Source organism: Bemisia tabaci, chromosome 9 (genome assembly GCF_918797505.1).
Source record: "Bemisia tabaci chromosome 9, PGI_BMITA_v3".
Classification (NCBI taxonomy): domain Eukaryota; kingdom Metazoa; phylum Arthropoda; class Insecta; order Hemiptera; family Aleyrodidae; genus Bemisia; species Bemisia tabaci.
Window position 1 is genome coordinate 10991239 of NC_092801.1, and position 17371 is coordinate 11008609.

General features: G+C 42.2%; 1 protein-coding gene across 1 annotated transcript in view; it reads left to right on the top strand.

Moving 5' to 3' along the window:
* UBL3 (ubiquitin like 3) overlaps nucleotides 1-17371 on the top strand; it is a 200464-nt gene that overhangs the window by 108359 nt on the left and 74734 nt on the right. The gene's annotated exons all lie outside the window — the stretch shown is intronic.

Genomic DNA, 17371 nt, shown 5'->3' on the forward strand with positions numbered 1-17371 from the left:
ATACATAATCGATTGTTTGCGATACACGGGTACCCGGCCATCCGATGACAACAACAACAATGGAGATAGGAATTACCACGTATTCCACACCACCATTTTGGATCGAAAATGTATCGAAAAAGCGACCCGAACTCGGCGCACACCGGGCTCGGAACTCGTCGAGCAGAACATGGCGCCAGCTCTCCCATTTACATTACGACTCCATATACTCTATGAACAAAAAGTAGTTATTTTGACCTATAGAGCACGCTCCTGCAGTCTGGCCGTTTATCCCTGGACCACCCTGTTTAGCCCGTAATTTTTTTTATTCAGTGCGAGTTGCCCGTGTTCGGCCTCGAAAAATCACCCTTAATTCCGCGACCTTGCCACTGACCCACCCCAACGGGCGGCGGGGGGCGGGCCGGGCCGGGCTGGATCCCCCGACTCAAGTAGGTCGGAGCGCGACGCAGTCGTCATCCCTCAGAATCCGGAATGGAGATGTTGCATGTGTGAGGAATTTTCAATTTGACCATTGATTCGCATGTAAAAGTTCACGAGAAACACGATGCACTGAGAAAAAACTATGGTTTATAAACCTATTAGAGGTAAATATGGAACACCTATAATAGTCGTAAATAAACTAATGATTCTCGGTCTGTGAACCATACTAAGGTCTCTGTACCTAATTAAGGTACAGAGACCATAACTAAGGTATATGTGTATTATTATATGTAGAGGTACTACTATTAGTGGTGTTCCATATTTACCACTAATAGGTTTATAAGCCATAGTTTTTTCTCAGTGTGGTGCCACTGGTTTTCCCTGAAATCAACTCCCAAGCTCAAAAAAAGCACTCAAAGTTGAGGCCAAAATGGAGGGGATATCCCACCCTACCCTGAGAGTCCACCTCTACATCAAGACGAACTCTCCATGCGAAGATAGGGAGCAAATTCATTGACAGGGCTGCCACTTTATTTGAGGGCTCCAAAACTGAAAACACGGCATCACTGCTCATGTATTTTCTCCCTATCTTTGCATGGAGAGTTAGTCTTGATGTAGAGGTGGACTCTCAGGATAGCGTGGGATATCCCCTCTATTTTGGCCTCAACTTGAGAGGTGTTTTTGAGCTTGGGATTTAATTTCAGAGAAAACCAGTGGCAGCACCGTGTTTCTCGCAAACTTTTACATAAGAATCAATGGTCGAGTCGCAAATCCCTCACACATGCAACATCTCCATCAACTGTGTGTTAAATATCCATATCTTTTCACACAATCTGGCAACCTTGCTAATCAGTCACCATCACGGCAAGACAAGCGCGAAATCCCCAGCGTCCTCAGAAGTAACTTTTAGACGTAACTTTAGACGTGGACTCTCAGGATAGCGAGGGATATCCCTCCATTTTGGCCTCAACTTGAGAGCTTTTTTTAAGCTTGGGAGTTGATTCCAGAGAAAACCAGTGGCACCATCGTGTTTCTCGCGAACTTTTACAAACGAATCAGCAGTCAACTCGCAAATTCCTCACACATGCAACATCTCCATTCCACGAATTTCGGAGATGCCGGGAAAATGTCCGATTATTTGGAAAGTTCCGCTATTCGGAATTGATTCCGGGGAACGATAGCTCTGCCCCAGCGCCGGATTTTTCCCTTCGGCCCCTGCGAAAGGTGTCGCTACGGAAATGGGGGTCGCGGCACGGAGGGACGAGGGCAAGGATAGGGCGAAGGGACGGCCCGGATATGGGTGAAGGTCGCGGTCGCCAACCGTATCGAGGCTTTGCGCAATGCGCTATGCGCAACGGGAGTTCGCGAAAGGGATCCCCACCCCCCCTCCTTTCAAAAGCCCTCCCCCCGCCGTGGCGTTGTCGCGGGTTGTTCTCTGGTTTATGGGTTGGAGACGAGTCAAGAGCTCGGGGTTTGGCGCAGGGCGAGTTTCCGTCCCTCGCGGGTTCGGATCATCGCTGTGTCAGCTGGCCTGAGACGTATGGAACTTGCACGGGAAAACGTGCAGTTGGATCAGTGGGAATGGAGATGTTGCATGTGTGAGGAATTTGCGATTTGACTTTTGATTCTTACGTAAAAGTTTGTGAGGAACACGAAGGTGCCACTGGTTTTCTCTGAAATCAACTCCCAAGCTCAAAGAAAGCTCTCAAGTTGAGGTTAAAATGGAGGGGACATCCTAACCTACCCGAGAGTCCACGTCTACATCAAGACAAGCTCTCCATGCAAAGATAGGGAGCAAATACCTTAGCAGGATTGCCGTGTTTTCAGTTTTAGAGTCCCCAAATGAAGTGGCAGCCCTGTCAATGTATTTGCTCCCTATCTTTGCATGGAGAGTTTGTCTTGATAAAGACGTGGACTCTCAGGGTAGGATGGGATATTCCCTCCATTTTGGCCTCAACTTGGGAGCTTTTTTGAGCTTGGGAGTTGATTTCAGAGAAAACCAGTGGCACTATCGTGTTTCTCTCCAACTTTTACGTAAGGATCAACAGTCAAATCGCAAATTCCTCACACATGCAACATCTCCATTGCCCCATTAAATTTGACAATAGCCGGCGTGGCTTGGTTCCTTTCTGCTAAACGCGGTCCAATTTTTGATGGATGACGGTTGGGACCGAACCGTATGCGCTCATTACATCGCTCGGCGAACCTTCCAGAGCAGAGCCGAAGTGAAATCGACTCCATCGACCCCCCCCCCCCCCCTTCCTCCGGCGGCCGATTGGGGGAGAGGGGGAGCGCGGGCGCCCGCAGCACATCCTCTGCGGTCGGGTATGCTATGTTGCCGTGCTAAGGAAGAACGCCGTATGAACATTCGAAAGTTGCCAAATTTCCTTCGATAAAACGTTCATTTTTGCGGAACGTCATGAATATTTTTCCTTGGAATTTTCAGTTACCTCAAGTGAAATCGCGAACAAAATTATCCGAAAAATCGGAGGGAGGTATTCAAAAGTATATCAGGGACTTCGCGTTTGATCGAAGGAAATTTGGCAACGCCCGAAGGTTTATACGGCGTTTTTCCTCAGCACGGCAGCGTGCTGTATGTGTGGAGGATCGACGTCGGGCGATGAGTCAGTTGACGAAGGTGACGTCGCCGACGGAGGAGGATCCGACTGCAAGTCCGAGTGCGAGACGTCGCGGTGCGTCCCCGTGCCACGTTGCCACATCGACGAACTTATAATAAACTTATCGATTAGTTGGACCGCATTTAACAGAAAGGAACCAAGCCACATCAGCTATTGCCAAATTTAACTGGGCAATTTAATTTTTTACGAGAGAACGTGTGTATGGATTCCTTTGAATATTTTGAGGAATTTGCTTCGTACTATGGAGAAAATCCACTGAAATTTGCACGAAAATCCGCACAACTGTTTTCTTGTAAAAAATTAAATTGCCCAATTAAATTTGGCAATAGCTGATGTGGCTTGGTTCCTTTCTGTTTATTGCGGTCCTGTTGGTATCTGATGTGAGCTGCCGTGATGGCGAAGAGAGCCGTAAGTGCAAAAATGAGGTTTTCAGAAAACGGGCTCAGAAGCGTCTGACCGAAAAATTGTATCATAAGAAGCCTCCGTTCTTTGTCAAATTGCCACTAATCATCCGAAAGACTCCTAGAAAATCGTTTGGATGATTAAACATTGACAGATTTTATTACATAAATTACAACCTCGGCAATGTTAGCCCCTGCAAGACTACGTGAATACTTCACGCATTGCGCGTACTCCACGATGCGCTTTGATAGTGCCTGCAAGACTGTATGGATACTACACGCACTTCTTGTACGCCACTGCGCTGCCGTGATAGCGAAGAGAGCAGTACGTGCAAAACTGAGGTTTTCAGAAAACGGGCTCAGAAGCGTCTGACCGAAAAATTTTATCAAAAGAAGTCTCCGTTCTTTGTCAAATTGCCACTAATCATCCGAGAGACTCGCAGAAATCGTTCGGATGATTAAAAATCGACCGATTTTATTTCGATTACATAAAAAAGGTATTTTTCATTTTCAAGTGCTATCTTCTGCATGCTTTAGTGGCTGCGTTTTGAACGCACGGCAAACACATTTTCAGGTTAGAAATTGGCATAAGAGGGCGGCACTTTACTTGAAAGCACTGTTTTCATTGGCTCTCTGGAAGAATAGTGTCACTTACTGCTGTCTTGCCTGAAAGTACGTCATTTTTTGCGCACCTACGGCTTTCTCTTATGTCTTTTTATTATGAAAATAAGACGAATTTCGCTGTTTTAGCTAATTCAGCGATTTCATCCAAAAAGTTTTGACGAAATTTGAAGGAAACTCGATTTCGAAAATTAGACACATACTGATCACCTCGCTATTACGGCAGCGGTAGGTTCCCACTGTCTCCGTGTCTCTCTGAAGGAAATGTGTGCTGGAATTAGCTTTTTCCTCTGTGATCGGAAGGCCTGAGCTGAACTGTAAAACCCGAATTTACTGGGAAAATCGTGAATAATATTTGCCCAAACCTTCAGACAATTTTTTACGCAATTTTATCTAAAATATTTGAAACTTTCAAGGAATAATACGGAACATGCACAAATGTTGTCAAAAGTAAATGTTTTATCAAGGGAAATTTGGCAATCGTCGAATGTTCATACGGCGTTCTGCCTTAGCACGGCAGTGCGTTCTTTAAATTTCTAAAAAAACAATGCACAGCCAGTGCACATCCTGTTCGTTTTCCTGGCATGGCAGTATTGTTTGCCCTATTTTCTCCGCCGGATAACAACAGTATGTTCTGATAAGGATGGTTTGTAGACCCCTGCCGCGTACAAATGAGCCTCTCAGCTTGCCACACAGATCGATTCAATAGAAGAAGTTGAACGAAATTTGACAACTTTAAAAATTAAATGCTCATAACTACGTTTACACAAAATTTGGAGATTCCAAAAGTGGTTCTATTGGTTTTTCGTAAAATTTGCTTCTAGGAGCACCCCTTAAAATTTAAAATGTGGCAAAATAAACATATAAATGGGCAGTTTCAGCCAAAAATTTCATGTCCGACCTCTCCAATTGACTCGATCCAATGTGTGCCACCGATGCCAAAATGGGTGCGGTCGACATGCCGTACGTTGCTGTGATTGGGGAAGGGGGAGGGTTGTCCGCTATGTCCCGAAATACTCCACGTTAACTCATTGTCGCCAAATAGACCCTCGCCATGTGTAGGAGCTGAAGTCATAGATAGTTCCATTTTATCTGCACCCGCGGAACTTTAATTCAGACAATATTTTCTTCGAAATTTTCTACCATCCGAACGAAAGTTGACTTTTCGTCAGTTGACATTAAAAAAATTTCGGATCAAAATGTGGTTTCAGGGTTGTCACCGGCAGGGAAATCTGGGAAATGTCAGTGAATTGTAAAAAGTCAGGGAAAATAACGAAAATGTCAGGGAAAATTGTCAGGTCACCTTTACTTGCTTTTTAGAATGGGTTTGCCGTTTCGAACAACAAATTTTGCCTGAAAACTGTTTCTACTTATTATGTCCTTTTAATCATCTGGTATTTCTTCAGTTGTCAGGAAATTCAAAGGCAGATCCAGCAATTTGACAACACCGTATTTCCTTCATCTGAACCTATGTTAAATAATAGATTCTTGTTGAAGCACCTGGCCCCTCCAAAAATCTATACATTTCCATGGGTTTAAATCGAGAAAAAAACAATGTTGCCAATTTGCTGGATTCGCCAATGAGGGAATTTCACCCAAATGTGTCAGGGACCCTGCTAAAAATGATGAGTAGGCTATTCAGAATTCGCCGACTCACATGGGTAGAATTTCCTACTTATATGAGTAGAAATCCTACTCATATAGAAATAGAATATTCTACTCATAAGAGTAGATAAGTTCAACTCATATGAATTCAATTCTTTTCATTTTTCCGATGGGGTGTTTTTGACCAGGAGACACCGACGTAATTTGTAAATTTGAAAAATAAGAGCATTTTGTTCTTATACTTTTTTTGATGCGGTGACTAGTTTCTGAGATAGGTATCGGACACGGTAGATTCAACGCTGAACTCATGTGAGTTGGAATCTCAAGTCATATGAGTCGGCGAAAAGTGAATAGAGAAATTCTGCTCATGTTAGTTAAATTCTATTCATAAAAGTTGAAATTATATTCATATGAGTTGAAATTCTATCCATATGACTTTGATTTTCTACTCATTTGTACTCACCATTTTTAGCAGGGGAAATCAGGGAAATGTCAGGGAATTCAATTTTTTAAATTCTGTGGCGACCCTGTTAGGTGTGGAATTAGTCACGAATTCACTGAAAACAGATGAAGAACAGTAAGTGTGACCCGGCTTCCGGGTGTCTTTCACGCCACCCGTCATTCTAACTGTATCAAGGTTTCAAGCTCCGGGAAAAGCAGGAAAGTCGGAGTGTGAAATCATCCGGCGGAAAAACAGGAAAATGCAGGAAATTACGCAATGGCGGATACTGTGACATCCCTCCCGCATTTTACAAAATATGAAAAAGGAACGCTGCTCAGGGACGCGTGGTTTTTCAAATGTGGGTTTGGTTATTGCCTCTTTTGAAATGACCCGCGAATCCACTGCGAGAAGCAAGTGTATCTCAACACTGAAAAAAGAAAGTTCGGTAAATCCGAACTAGTTAGGATCATATGGAACCACGATTTTGTTCGGTGCACACGACCGAATTATTCGGTCTGCTCAGCCGAACTGTTCGGTCCACTGAACCGATCTGTAAGAATTTATTATGGTTCGGTCGCACAAACCGAACAATTCGGTTGAACGGACCGAATAATTCGGTTGTGTGTAGCGGCGAGGCGTGAATTAACGATTATCGATATTTCCCCGTTTGAAACCGTGGTAAAGAATCGATTAGTAAAGTCCTCGTCGAGAACACTCTTTTTATTGATCCTTTTCCATAGATCGTATTCGATAGTGGTTCGATGTATCGTTTGGTTCTAAACACCAGAACATAACTCGATTTAAGCTATATAAGTCGAAAATGAGAAAACTCCTGACAATTTCTCCTTTCATTGCCATTTTGTAGTCATTAGAATCAAGAATCTATCTCAAAAAACCCGTTCCCTCAGATTACTCAATGAATAGGTCAGTTGCGCTGGGAACAGAATCGTGTTTTGAGCTTGATTCCTGTAGATTATGTAAAAATAACAAGAACTGTACAAACAGCAACTTCTTACGTTGAATATTAAAACTGAGAGCGCCCATTGAAAAGTCGGGGTTTTGACATCATCCACCGCGGTAGTGCATAACATGGTATGTACTACCGCAATGGATGACGTCATAAATCAAGTTTTTCGAGGTGCGATATCTCAGTTAATACTGAACTTAGAAAGTTGCTTTTTGGACAGATCTTGTTATTTTTAGCTAATCCGTATGAACCAAGCATCAAAACACGATTCTGTTACCAGCGCAACTGACCCATTGACTTTTGAGGCTATGTTTACATGTTGAACCGATCGATATCGACACGATCTCTCTTGTTCGATGTATCGAACACGATTCTGAGATCCAAATGGCAGATAAATCGATTTTTCGCAAAGCACGCAACGCCACTGTGCGATACGTGGTTCTACCTTGACGGCGCTATCTGCGCCATGGCAGGCAGCGCGTGCGTGCTCCGCGAATAAATAATTGGCGGTGACGTCGACGTCGTCGCGCGTCAATCGGACAGATGCGACGTCGAATCGAACGAGTGGCCCACGGAGTTTCGGACTTCGTCGGAACGACACACAGTGGATTGAGTCTATTGGACAAGTTGCACAAAAATCTGTAACTTTAAATGCTCATAACTCCGTTCATTCATAAATTTGAGGTATTCAAAGAAGCTCCATTAGTGGTTTCCTCGTGAAATTTTCTGTCAGATGCACTCCTTAAAACTTCAAATGTGAGAAAATAAACATTTTTGCAGTTTTGGTCCAAAATGGAGATGTTGCATGTTTCAGGAATTTGCGATTTGACTACTGATTCTTGTGTAAAAGTTGGCGAGAAACACGATGGTGCCACTGCTTTTCTCTGAAATTAACTTCCAAGCTCAAAAAAAGCTCTCAAGTGGAGGCCAACATGGAGGGGATATCCAGCGCTATCCTGAGAGTCCACCTCTACATCAAGACGAACTCTCCATGCAAAGATAGGGAGCAAATACATTGACAGGGCTGCCGCTTTATTAGGGGACTCCAAAACTGAAAACACGGCATCCCTGCTAATGTATTTGCTCCCTATCTTTGCGTGGAGAGTTTGTTTTGATGTAGAGGTGGACTCTCAGGGTAGGGTGGGATATCCCCTCCATTTTGGCCTCAACTTGAGAGCTGTTTTTGAGCTTGAGAGTTGATTTCAGAGAAAAGCAGTGGCACCATCGTGTTTCTCGCGAACTTTTACACAAGATCCAACAGTCAAATCGCAAATTCCTCACACATGCAACATCTCCATTGCATGTCCGACCTTTTTGGACTTCGTTTGAACGACACACAGTAGATCGAGTCAATTGGAGAAGTCGGACCAAATTTGGAAACTTTAAAAGCTTATAACTTTATTCATACCAAAATTTGCGGTGGTTAAACTGGCTCCATCGGTTTCCTCGTGAAATTTTCTTCTAGATGAACTCCTAAATACTTGAAATGTGGCAAAATTTGGAGTTTTGGTCCAAAATTTCATGTCCGACCTTTTTGATTGAGTGGGTCCATTGTGCGACGGTCAATTTTCCGCGAAAAACATGCACAATGCACACACGAGAACGATCCAATTAGCGCTAGCGTGAGTCGGGTTCGTGCGCGCCGCGCCGCAGTGTCAACAGGTCGGGAAACCGATCCGGAATTTTTTTGTCACCCGGAAAAAACGACTCACAATTAAACGGAAAAAATATTGTTGTATGTGTGCCCCGTAGCGTGCGTAGGATTGAACTGGATTTGAAAAGGTGCGTCATTTGAGCGAAATCTTAGGGGCGGAGGGGTGCGAAACTTGTTTGTTGTTTCAGGGGTCGTTCACGGAGAAAAAAACTTCGTGCGTGGGACCCGAAGTTTAGGTCGTATGGATCTCTGAAGTTTTCGGATTGAGCATCTGGACACTTTAGATCTGGCTATCGAGGTTCGGATCACACATCTGAAACTTCAGTTCTTACATCCAAAGTACTTCGGTTTTCACATCCGAATGACTTCGGTTCTCACATCCGAAAAACTTCGGTTCTCACAACTGAAGTACTTCAGATGTAAGAAATGAAGCTTCAGATGTATGATCGGAACCTCGACAGCTAGACCTAAAGTGTTCAGATGCTCAATCCGAAAACTTCAGAGATCCATATGACCTAAACTTCAGGTCCCACGCACGAGGTTTTTCTCCGTGTTTGAAGTAACACGCACGCAGGGTCTCCGGCGACCCGGAAAACCTGGAAAGTCAGGGAATTCATGAGAGGATAATTCTGCCGTGCTGAAGCAAGAACGCCGTAAATCCATCAAGATTTTCCCGCATTTTTTGGAACTAAACACTTGATAAAATAGAAACTGTTCTACGCATGTACCTCAAATTTTTAGGTTAAGTTCTTGATAGTTTTTGCAGAAAAATGTCGTAAAAACATTGTCCCAAGGCACACAAGTTTTTCTGCTATGATACATTGTTACCAAAAAATTTGAAATGGCGTTTACGGCGTTTTTACGTCGCTCGGCAGAATTGGGTAGCGTTTAACAGAAAAGGAACCAAGCCACACCAGCTATTGCGAAATTTAATCAGGGTGGGATTTACAATTTTTTGCACTTTTTTTCAAAGTTTTTTCCCCTCGGCTCAGATTTGTTACGCAACGCTGCGCCGGGCTCGAATCCTCCTCCCCCTTGCAACACACCATAACGCTGGTTCAACCCTCCCCCCCCGGCTCTACCCCTTAAGTGCGTTACGTAATCCTTAAACGATCCCTACAGGGTGTCTAGCATCAGGATTTTCCCTATTTTATCAGAATTTGAGGTCAATCAGGATTTTATCATGATTTCATCAGGATCTGAGGCAAAATCGGTCTTAAAATCAGGATTTGAGGAAAGTCGGCCGTCCGTAATTTTAGAGTCCTGCTTTCGCTTACGCTCCTGCAGAAATTTTAATTTTTCTTTTTTTTGGGAGGAATTTTATTCAAATTTAACGTAACTATACTACAAGTATTTCTTTGTATCTATCTACATGATTTAAAACTAAAACTAAACGAATCGCATTAAATTTACAGGGTAACGTTAGATGATCAATGGTAATCTAAAAAAACAGAAATTGTAAAATTCTCTGCCTTCTTTTTTAGAGATATTAAAACATGAAGGTTTTTAGTTTAATTGTAAAGTATAAAGATTTTTAGATTAATTGTAAAACATAAAGGTTTTTAGTTTAATTGGGTTAGTTTAATTTTTCTCCGCAAGAAATCAGGATTTGGAAAAATTAAAAATTATGAAATCAGGATTCAGCAGTCAAAAATCAGGATTTCCCAATATCCCAGTTGTAAAATACAAAGATTGTTTAGATTATTTGTAAAACATAAAGGTTTTTAGTTTCATTGGATTAGTTTAATTTTTCTCCGCAAGAAATTAGGAGTTCATCAGGATTTGCAAAAATTATGAAATCAGGATTCAGCAGTCAAAAATCAGGATTTTCCAATATGATTGAAAAGGGAAAAAAACTAGACACCCTGCAACCTCAAGGCCGTTTTTCGGACGGTCTCATCCGTCAAATTGATACCTCTTCGTTACTCGGGTTTGAAAGTCACCCTGGCGACCCGAGGGAGTCCCGGAAGGGTCAAGACGTGCCGCCGCTGCCGCGACCGGGCTCCTATTTTCACCGTCGCACAGTGGATCGAGCCAGTGATAAGGTCGGACATTAATTTTTTGACTAAAATTACACACAGTAAAAGCTCGTTAAGACGAAATACGGTTAAGACGAAAATCCGCTTAAGGCGAAATTTTTTTCGGTCCCTTGACACTTCCGTAAGAGTCAATGTAAAAAAATGCCGATAAGACGAAATTTCGAAATTTTGACCCGTAACCAAAGCCGGTTAAGACGAAGAAAAATTTCCGATTTTTTCCTCTGATATTGGGTAAAAACGACAAAAAGAGCGAATCCTTAGGGAAAATAGACTTAGTTTTACGCACCTTGGCATAAAAAGAGTAGGTTGAGAGTAGATCGGGGGTATCCTCTGTTTTGCTGGATGACTGAGATGCAATCGACAGTTGACGATAAACCGATTTGCGTATTTTAAAAAAATTCAAAATTTGTTTTATATGGATAATAATCTTTCAAAAAGTCATTCACTTAAAGTAATCTTTAATTTTAGTTTATGTGGATTTTGAAAGCTGTCCGGATATTAAAACTGCCTCTAAATTTTGGAGGTTGTTAAAAACTGTATCGTCCACGTCATTTTGACTGAAGAATGTCTTAAGTTTGTTGCGCAGTTGCCGCTTACGCCGAAAAAATTTCGTCCTAAGCTGAGAACGGTTAAGACGAAAAGTCGCTTATGACGAAATTTTTTTCGGTCCCTTCATTCTTCGTCTGAACGAGCTTTTATTGTAATATGTTTATTCCGTCACATTTTAAATTTTAATGGGTGCCGAAAGAAGTACGATTTCCAGCGCATCTACGAAGACACTTATTATGTTATATGACGCGGGCGGCTAGTCGTTCATGTGGGAGGGATCAAAGTTGTATGCCCACCACATTTTTCATACTTACGTTGCGGAGAGGGCACTTGGCAAAGTGTGCCCTGATATTTTTAAGAATACTCCACGGACCGGGCACAATCCCGAATCCCTGTGAAAAACTAGCTCAGCTAGTGTGTGATGGCGTAACAGGAGATCCCCCGGTACTGAAAGGCCCTACGAAGTCAGCCAGTAAAGCTCAAACACCCACCGCTCACCGGGATGGCCACCGAATGTGCTAACCCACCCTCCAACGGAGCTAGGAAACAAGTTGCAGATCAAGCAAAAGGTGGACCAGGTTGAGATACACCGGTTTGAGTTGGAAAATGTTGCATCGTTGAGCAAAATCATCTTGGGATAACGATTTTGAGTTTAAAAATTCACTAAATACGAGCAGCGCTATCTGGCTGGACGGCGAAGAGTTAGAGGTTGATCGTGTGAGTAAACTGGAAGCATCAAGTTTTTATCAGATTAACGGCTTATCAGACGTGAAGACGGTTAGGTTTGCAAAAAACTTGAAAATCGCACGTTGAAAAGTCCTGCGCCAGTTCGAATGATCGTGGTAAACGGTGCGCGGTGCGGAAGGCATGTTAGCGCCTGCAAGACTGCATGAATACTTCACGCATTGCGCGTACGCCACGGTGCGCGTTTTAGTCGTCGCGTCTCCCCGTTTCGTTTAAAATTTAGACAACGTGCAACACTGTCGTGATAGCGAAGAGAGCAGTAAGTGCAAGAATAAAGTTTTAAGAAAACGGGCTCAGAAGCTTCTGACCGGAAAACTATATTGAACGAAACCTCCGTTCTTTGTCAAATTGCCACTAATTGTCCAAAAGACTTATAGATGGATTGCATTTTGCCAAAAGGAACCACTAGCATTGCAATGTTGCTAAGATTGTGCAACTTCTTTTGTCTTGGAGGAAAAAACCCGATTATCCCTTAATAGTTTCTATTTTACTCGCTAAAAACTGTAGATTTAAGACAAAAATTACCATCTAAATTTCATAGTTTTTCACAATTTCCGCAATTTTATTGCAAAGGATGAAGTTGCACAATCTTAGCATCATTGCAATGCTAGTGGTTCCTTTTTGCAAAATGCAATCCAGATATTGTTTGGATGATTAAAAATCGACTGATTTTATTTCAATCACATAAAAAGAGTATTTTTCATTTTCATGCCAGGCTAGTTTAAGGCAAGAAAACCGTAAGTGCTATCTTCTGCATGCTTTCGCGGCTGCGTTTTGGTCACACAACGAACGCATTTTCAGGTTAGAAATCGGCAGAAGAGGGCAGCACTGTACTTGAAAGCACTGTTCTCATTGGCTCTCTGGAGGAATATTACTAATCATCCGGAAGACTCCTAGAAAATCGTTTGGATGATTAAAAATTGACCGAATTTATTGTAATAATCACAATCACGGCAATGTTAGCGCCTGCAAGACTACGTAAATACTTCACGCATTGCGTATACTCCACGGTGCGCCATGTTAATGCCTGCAAGACTGCATGGATACGACACGCACTCTACGTACGCCACTGCGCTGCCGTGATAGCGAAGAGAGCAGTAAGTGCAGAAATGAAGTTTTTAGAAAACGGGCTCAGAAGCCAGAATTTTCCGGTCAGAAACCGGAAAATTCTATTGAAGGCAGTCTCAGTTCTTTGTCAAATTGCCACTAATCATCCAAGAGACTCGCAGAAATCGTTTGGATGATTAAAAATCGACCGATTTTATTTCAATTACATAAAAAAGGTATTTTTCATTTTCATGCTAGACAGCCGTATGTGCTATCTTCTGCATGATTTAGTGGCTGCGTTTTGAACACACGACAAACACATTTTAAGGTTAGAAATTGGCAGAAAAGGGCGGCACTTTATTTGAAAGCATTGTTTTCATTGGCTCTCTAGGGGGATACTGTCACTTACTGCTGTCTTGCCTGAAACAACGTCATTCTTTGCGCATTTACGGCCCTATCATAAGTCTCGTTTTCATACAATGGAGATGTTGCATGTGTGAGGAATTTGCGATTTGACTATTAATTATTATGTAAAAATTCGCGAAAAACACGATATGGCCACTAATTTTCTCTGAAATCAACTCCCAAGCTCAAAAAAAGCCCTCAAGTTGAGGCCAAAATGGAGGGGATATCCTACGCTATCCTGAGAGTCCATCTCTACATCAAGGCAAACTCTCCATGCAAAGATAGGAAGCAAATTCATTGTCAGGGCTGTCACTTTATTTGGGGACTCTAAAACTGAAAACACGGCGACAAACACATTTTCAGGTTAGAAATTGGCAGAAAAGGGCGGCACTTTACTTGAAAGCACTGTTTTCATTGGCTCTCTGGAAGAATAGTGTCACTTACTGCTGTCTTGTTTGAGAGTACGTCATTTTTTGCGCACCTTCGGCTTTCTCATGTCTTGTTTTTATGAAAATAAGACTAATTTCGCTGTTTCAGCTAATTCAGTGATTTCATTTAAAAGAGTTGAGACGAATTTTTGAAGGAACCTCGATTTCGGAAATTCGACACTTACTGTTCTCTTCGCTATCACGGCAGAAGTGCAACTCCGTCGGGAGAGCGGAAAAACTACTGACGAACCGCGCGGGGCCGGGGGGAGGGGCTCCCAATGTCACGGACGGAGCCGCGAATTGGGTCAACGGGTCGGTGGGACGGCAGCGCCCCACAAGCCCCCCCCCCCCCCCCCCCCCCGGTCGATCGATAGTAGCTTCGGCTGCGGACGGCGACGGGGTGCACCCGGTCTCCTGCCCTGCTGCCCTTCGCTTGCAACCCCCCCCCTCCCCTCCGCGCCCGGGGTTGCGCCGACCGCCTGTTTACCCTTTGACGTCGAGGCGATCGATTTTTCGGGAGCCGATTCCCTTCCGGGCTGTACTGCCGTGATAGGGAAGAGAGCAGTACCTAAGTGTCAAATTTTCGAAATCGAGTTTCCTTCAAAATTCGTCGAATCCCTTCTAGATGAAATCACTGAAATAGCCAAAACAGCAAAATTCATCTTTATTGTATCAAAAAGAGACAGCTGAGAAACCCGTAACTGCGCGAAAAATGACGGAGTTTTCAGCAAGACAGCAGTAAGTGACAACATACCTTCGGAGAGCCAATGAAAACAGTGATTTCAAGTAAAATGCCGCCCTCCTCTGTCAATTCTAACCTGAAAATGTGTTTGTTGTGTGTCCAAAACGCAACCATGAAAGCACGCAGAAGACAGCACTTACGGCTGTCTTGCCAAATACTTACCTAACATGAAACTGAATTCTACCTTTTTCATCACGGCAGAATGGCGAAGAGAGCGGTAAGGGTCAAATTGTCGAAATCGAGTTTCCTTCAAAATTCGTCGAATCCCTTCTAGATGAAATCACTGAAATAGCCAAAACAGCAAAATTCATCTTGATTGTATCAAAAAGAGACAGCTGAGAAACCCGTAACTGCGCGAAAAATGACGTAGTTTTCAGCAAGACAGCAGTAAGTGACAATATTCCTCCAAAGAGCCAATGAGAACATTGCTTTCAAGTGAAGTGCCGCCCTCTTCTTTCGAACCTTTTCCATAACCTAACCCGTCATTTCTAACCTTAAAATGCGTTTTTATGTGCGTCGAAAACGCAACCATGATAGCATGCAAAAGATAGCACTTACGGCTGTTTAGAAACTGGCCCAGCACGAAAATGAAACAAGCAGGAAGCTCCAACGCATTGGCGTCGGAGAGCGGCTCTGGGGGCAGTAGTTGTAGTCAAGAATGAGGGCCTAGACACATTTTGTCATTGATGTACAATCCGACAACTGTCGATTCATGTTTTGTAACTTAGCAGATTTACGTAGCCGGTGTATAAATGTGTATTGGGCTTTGATATGGCGAATACATGGCATTATCACTTGTTGTATACTTTTAATTTTGAAAGCTCTTTGGAGGTCCGCTTCCTAAAAAATCTCTGGTTGATAAGTCGTTTAGCGAGGCTGCAAAAAATTTGCATTTTTATATCTGAAAGTGTAGGTATTGGTTTTTTGTATAATTGTTTTTTTTGGATTGCTGGAAAAGTAACGCATACTTCTATAATTTAGGACTGAGTCAGGGAAATATAAGGTTCGTTAAATAGTAAATATTCCTAGTACCGTGTGACACTATTGTTAACGAAAAGTTTTTGCAACTTGTCAAAGAGGTTGTTGAATGATCTTCGAATAACTTTTGATGAGCTAGAGGTAATGGTTCTATCTGCAGCTCGTGGACTTCTGTACGATATTGTCCAGAATCATCTAAATTTTCAAAAAGTGTCCGCTTGTTCGATACCCAATTTGCTCATTCATGCATACAAGGAGAAGCGCATGAAAGCTTTAGCAGACATTTTGGAGATGAATCAAGAATTAGATGAAGAATTTATGACTTAAATCACGGCACCTTAATCACGGGATGACCTTAATTACGGCAACTATTTATTGTCCATGAGATGCAGATGGTTCCATTTCCCTAGCTCATCAAAAGGTATTCGAAGATCAATTTCATCAGCCACCCGTACGAACCACGTTTCTAGTGACCCGTACTTGCTTCGCACGTATGAAACATACAATCAGAGAAAACAGAATTCATCTTACAATAATCAATAATCAGTAGGACATGAATCGTTGCGATGTATAATACGACATTATAATGCGGCATTACTATTGTAATTCATTTTAATGTTTAGGGGCATTATAAATCATTATTGCCACGTCGGAATGAAATGTTGTAGACTGAATTGAAAAGCATGTTGGCAAAATTTATTATAAAAATAGTATAACATGTAGGTACATAACATAAAGGTAATACAAATTAAATGATTAGAGCGTGTATATTTCATTACATTATAGGTATATTACAATCATTTTTGTCATTGTTGGAAATTTTGATAGTTTGAATTTTGATAGTTGATAGTTGATAGTTTGAGAGTTGAAAATTTGGTTATTTTATTTAGTTAAGGTGATTCGATAGACGCCATATTTTGTGTCAGAATGGCATGCGACTTTTCCATCAATTGGTTCCATTTTTTCATTTACTCATCATTTTTCTCCAATTTTAAGTTTCGCAATTCTGTTTTCAGGAGACTAAAGCACTCACTTATCAATTTGTATATTTATATTGAGTTAAGGGTAGAGACGTATTCCTCACCGGAATTGAGGAATGGAGGTGTTACAGTATGTCCGGCATTAGGTTCCATTTCGACATCAGCGACGATCAACGCTGCGATACTGGAAGCCAGTCTTCCGATATTAAATCCCTAGCGGGGAAGAAAAAAAATGCCTAGATTTCGCTAAAAATCCCTAAATCCCCAGATTTGCTCAAATATACTTAAAAAATCCCTAGATTTTGCAAAAAGCGCCATTTTTTTATGAAGAATCATGATGTCATTCGATGTAGCGATTTGCAATATTTAAATCTGATTGGCTCGTTTGAATTTTGGCGCTCTCTGAAAGCAGTGCTAATCCAGACCAATAAAATGAAAGAATATTAGTTGATTTCTTATTATTAACAGGTTGAATGCAGTTGAATGTCAAGTACATCGAAGGACACAATCGTTTTAATTTCCGGCTTATTTGCGGGGAAAATAGTGTTGCCAAAAAGGCCTACAAAATATAGATGAAAAAATGTTTTCGATTGTCGAAGCTATAATTGAGGTTAAAAAGTTGATTTTTGGTAACTTTACCTCATCAAAAAAAAATCCCTAGATTTCCTGAAAAATCCCTAAATCCCTGGAAATTCCGGAAAATCCCTAAA